Here is a 6,080-nt window from a genome sequence, read left to right on the forward strand (position 1 = left end):
ATTGAATGGTGTTTTACAAACTAGGGGATGGTGTTGGAGTGCTGGAAATGCTACAAGGAAGTATTACAAGTAGAACACGCTACTCTAATTAGAACATAATTAGTATATCGATGCAAATGTTCTCTGAAATTGCCTGTTATAGCTGTCCGGTCGGTGACGCTTATCGGGAGTGTTATTTGAAACTGTCAGTTTGGAAGATTTATTTATTTATTTTTTAAGTAATCAAACAACATTATTGACCACTGCAAATTTTGTTTTCTTCACGTTTTTAGATTTAGGTCAAGAACATAAATAGACCAATGAAGTTATACGCGAAACTTCTGTGTGAAGAATAAACTAAAAACTGATCTACCACAACATTACTGTTTCTGAAGAAAACTGCGACAACCCAAACCAGCTACAATAAATAGCCAACCGGTGAATCGGCATATTCTCGTCTATAAAGAACAACTATTACTGTATATAGCTGACAATATAAACAGAGTTCTTACTGAAGAATTTCAAACGGATTCCATTATGAAGTGATAGGATTAAATGCAAAAATGTTGTTTTGTACAGCTATGGATAAAAATTTAGCATAAACAAAAATGTTAGGATTGACAGATAGTTTTTAGTTTTTAATAAAAATAAAATCATAACAAAAAAAAAGCTACAAAATGATGTCGAAAACCGGAAGCCATAGTAGAACATTATTTAATTTTATATTTAAAAATGGCAGATTTTTCAATTTTTTTTTCAGTTTTTCGTTCAGTATATTGAAAACTGCAAAGAAGTATGTGATTCAATATGTTAACGTAACATTATTCAGCAGGTTTAATTCGACTTTATGAAGACAAATTAGTTAATTGTATTGGGTGATGCAAAACTGTTGGCCATAGTTGTAGATAGGAAGTTAAATGTATTCCAAGCATATCCTACTGTTTCACTGACGGTAGTTTTGTTAGAGTACAAAAGGGAACAATGACAACTAAAGGGTACATGTCCCCTGCCGAGCGTTGCTGGCTGGCTGGCTGGCTGGCTGGCTGGCTGGCTGTGAGACAGGGGTAGTTAATCTTTCATAAGCACTGTCCAGGGTGCTGACATTTGTTGGGTTTTTTTTTTTTTTTTTTGGCGTTACTTCCCACAGACTTTTAAAGAAGGATATGCTTGGAACCATTTTTTAAAAACATCACAGCTATGCCCGAAAGTTTTATCATCACCATATATAATGAACTAATTTTGCTTCTTAAGTTGAATGAAAGCTGCTGAATAATGTTATAATAACATATTGGATCAAAAACTGACAATTTAAAAAAAAATCTATCTATCTATCTATCTATCTATCTATCTATCTATCTCTATCTCTCTCTCTCTCTCTCTCTCTCTCTCTCTCTCTCTCTCTCTATATATATCTGTAAAAATCTATATATATATATATATATATATATATATATATATATATATATAAGATTTAAGATCCAAATCACCCCACGTTTAGTGGGGTGCAAAAAAGAACAACATCATATATAAATATGTAGAATTATCTCTGTAGTAGATTTTTTTCTGAAATATTTTAAGAAAACGTTGACACAGATACTGGCTCTACCCAAGAATTGCTTCTTTCTGTCTTCTGTTTGATCCCAATTATAAGTTAATACAGTTTCCCTGAAATAGTTAGTCAACAAGAACTGGCAGAACAATCTATTCTTGACTCTTTTTTTTTTTTTTTTTTTTTTTTTTTAAGAATGATAATAATATCAATATTTCACAACAAGCGTCAAACTGGAAACACTACAGAAATACCATGAATAATATATAAATTGCTTTGAGCAAACCCACTCATGCTGTGGTTTATCTCGCCAATACAGGGTGCTGAACAGTGGTACAGGCACAGAACACACAACATTTTGTTGAACCTCTTACATTCTCTTTCAGAATGGATAAAGAAGCACAAATGTTTTAAGGCTAATAACACTACTTTAATTTAGCATTTTTTAAAAATTATTTAATCAGATTTACATAAAAGGAAGCTGAGAAGTAGCACACTGACCAATTTACAGAAGATCAATCTCACAAAGTAGATTTATTTCCAAAAAGCATCAACAGATTTTGCATAAAATTGTATAGATGGCTCTTTTTTCCCATCTCAGAACAACGTGCCTCTGCGCATGGTGTAAACACTGGCACGGTCGTGTCATGAACATTGTCTCTGCGCTATCAGACTGAAACGGAAGGCAGCCACGTCCCTCAGCCACGAATCTCCCTGCGCATGTAGTCTGTAAATCAAAAAAACATCAGCGTGTCGAGCAGCATCTCTGCGCATAGACTGAAAACGAGACAGACGGAAGGACGGGAGACGGAGAGAAGCAAATGCGCCTCATCCTTCGAGTAACAGCGTTCTCTGCGCATGTATGTAAACCTGTGCAGCGGTCCGGTCAGAAACTTGTCTGTCTTCGCGCTAATGACTGAACTGAGCACGAAGTAAGCCGCGTTAATTTAAAATTAGGAAAAGCTATTTGAAACAACTTTTAGTTATCAATTTATTTGGGTCACATATTTCCCTTCAGACATAGTGCCATATTGTGCAATGTTCACAGGTTGGGTTTAAAAATATAACCTTTTCTTTTTCTCTTGGAAGTCTAGCATCAGTGCCTACTAGTCAAGTTTCTTCACAGTTGGAGATGTTTAAGGGGCCAAGTTTAGTAGCCCGGAAAATTCATAAGATAGCACATTTGAAGCAGTCTCTTAATTTGCTGCACTGCATATGTGATGAAAGCCTAATAACTAGAGGATTTGAGTAGCTTGTTTAAAACTGTGTACACTATAATGGATAAACTTGTATGTAAAATCGACTGAATCCCATTTCCTCCTCATTCAGCCAACTTGATCACTCTAATATTTTTAAATGTGCTTACTTCTTTCACTTTTTTCATTTGAAAAAAAAAACTTGCCTTCTTACATCCCTTAGGCTAGTCTTCAAGCCAGCTACATTTACAAATGGGGACAGGACATCTTGAATAACAAGATGTTGCAACGCTACATATTTTCTGTTAAAAGATTTTCAAAGCAGTCAAACTAGTGATACAGTAACATTAGCATATCTTCACAGATTGAATTATCTCTTTAAAGAATTAGTGGTATGACAAAAAAAAATTCTATGCAGCATATGCCTTTATCAGCTTTCCTGAGGCTTTCAGTAACTATGATGTTACTAAAGGTACCTGGCTGTGTATGACTGCATGCACTGAAATAGAGTAGTTATAAGCAAGGAGGCTTTGTATCTAAATAGTGGTGCACAATCTAACAGTTTACCAACACTCAAACCAGTCACCAGTCACTGCAGGAGCAATAAGCCCAGGTCAGTTAGTGGGTAACTATAAAGCTAAACTAAACCATAGAGACACAGTGGGTGATGCAGCATTATGAGGTTCAGTAACAGGCAAAAAAAATGATGCCATCCATTTGTTTTGTGCTCCAGACCAAAGAGGCTCTGCTGCACATCTCAACATTTTCACATATTATTCACAAACATAGCAAAATGAATATATGGTGAGTTTGTACTAGTCCTACTGAATGTATAGAGGCTGAGGAATCCCACGGTACAGAGAGCAAGATTGAGCCGACATTCAAATCTGAGATTCACAAGGGGAGATCTCACCTGTTTGGGATGCACAGTCTTACTCAACCTGTCAAAATTAGGAAGGCATTGTGTGTACTGGCAAGCTCTAGATGCACTGTTCCTGTAATTTTCTGTATGGGATGTTGTGACAGAACTGGAAGGAGTCCCTGTCGTAATTTGCCCTCCCAACCACCGGCAGCGCTGTGTAGGGTTGACCGTGATTGGATCAGGAGGCTGAACTCTGACCATGCAGGAAGTTCCGGGTCAGGCAGTCATTTTGGCCCAAGGTAGAACCAAGCGGCCGTCGCGTCCCATCATTGCAATCAGCTGCGCTGTTCTTGTTGATTGGCTGACGTGGGGCAGCGTGCTGATTGCAGGGGTGGGACTTGGCAGTATTTAAGCAGTATGGTTTTGCCATTTGCGCTCGCTGGGCTGAACTGAAAACACATGCTGTGCTTGTTGTGTTGCTTTCATTCACTGCTGTTATTCACAGAAGCTTGAAAATCTTGGACACTGTTGAATTACCGGAGTGAGGAACCGAGGACTGGCCATTAATCTGTGAAAGGGAGCTAAGAAGCGGTGAGAGGAAACCCACCGCAGTACCACAACGAAACCCAGTGCTTCCTTTGTTATTTATTTTGTAACCGTGACATTTTTGTTTACTCTTTTTATTTCAAACCTGAGTTTACCATTGCTGGTATTCCAGGTGGTTTTCTTGTTTATTTTTTGCAATACTGGACTGTTCTATTATTATTGTTTTTGTAAAATAAAACCCTGCCCTGATACCATTGATGGTACAGGGCTCTAAGGACTAATCTCCATTTCCGGCTCCTGTGTGCTGTCATTTCTGGTCCTTCCCAAAAGCTCCACCCACTACCCTCCCACAGATGTATAATTAATAAATATTCACTTTTGCCATATGCCTATCCATAGAACTTATTAGGCCAAAATTCGGACAATTATCTTTAGGGTCAATAATATGTAATACAACCCAGCAATTTCATTAAAAGACTCCCCTTGTTACAGTAAATGTTTAATTAAAACAGTGTTAGATAATGCAAACAGTTTTCTCAGTGCATTCCCATTACTGAAATATTTGTATTTGTTGCATTTGAAAATATCTTTACTACTCAAAATATCTTTTTAATATGTTTAAGTAGGCCAGGAATAGTCTGCTTGGAGAACATATCACTCACTCCAGCAAGTGTGAAACTAGATCCACGGTTTATTTCTACACGATCATTTTATATTAGGGACGACTACAAGATTATCAGACAGCTCAGAAATATTAATTATTATAATTACTGTAATTTAAAATGTATTACATCAATGCAAGCTGTCATGTAACTCCTGAAAAGCCTTTCGAGATCCATCAGAATGCAACATTTCCATAGTAACACAACATTCTTGACGTATATTACGTGTACAATATGTCCAAAAAAATGTAAAAGCACAGCAGAACAACGCAGTTAAACGAGGCAGTCTTCCCAGCGACAGCGAGTGGGAGAAGTACAGCGTGGAAAAGTACAGAGCAGTTTCGAAGCAGAAAGGAGAAATTGCATCTTGAATTGCTTTAATCAGAAAACAGAGGACATTGGGGAAACACAGCCGCGTGTGTTTTTCTGATAACAAACAAGCTGAAACTCGGAGCAGCTGATTCAAATTCAGCGCCGTTTTGAGACACGGGCGAGGGGAGGAGCCGACAGCACAGCAGAACAACGCAGTTAAACGAGGCAGTCTTCCCAGCGACAGCGAGTGGGAGAAGTACAGCGTGGAAAAGTACAGAGCAGTTTCGAAGCAGTTTGAAAGCAGGTTGACAGCTGCAGAAGAAACTAAACTTCAAAAAAAAAAAAACCCTCAACATGGTCTTCAAGCCAGTAATCTGTGACACCTGCTTGATGTGGGAAATCCGAGAAAACCCAGCGGAGCTAAACCAAGTGTGCCTAAAGTGCCGTGCGATCCAGGATTTGCATAAACTAGTAAGTATGCTAGAAATGGAGCTGGAAGAAGTGAGACAGCAACAGGATCTTGAGGAACTGGCACACCCACAATTCATGGAAGTCTGCATCACCCCTAACAGACTGAAAGCCACCAGGGAGATAGAAGGTCAGAACAGCTGGGTTCAGGTAGGCAGAAGCAGGGAAAAAAAGAAACTTCGTCAAACACCACCAGAAATCAAAACAACCAACAGATTTGAGTCACTTCAGAATTGTGATGAGCAGAACCAACAACAAGAGAATGAAAGGAACAACATCCAGGACCCTATTGACAGTGGTGACCAGACAGCAAAAAGAAGGGAGGTCATGATTGTTGGGGACTCCATATTGAGAAACACAGCAAGTTCAATTCGCAGTTTGGACCCCCTTACTACAACAGTGTGCTGCCTTCCGGGAGCCTCGGTCAAGCACATCACTGAGAACGTGGACAGGCTCCTAGAACGAACAGGAGACGACCCGGTAGTAGTCGTCCACATCGGTACAAA

This window comes from Polyodon spathula, chromosome 10, assembly GCF_017654505.1.
Source record: "Polyodon spathula isolate WHYD16114869_AA chromosome 10, ASM1765450v1, whole genome shotgun sequence".
Taxonomy (NCBI): Eukaryota; Metazoa; Chordata; class Actinopteri; order Acipenseriformes; family Polyodontidae; genus Polyodon; species Polyodon spathula.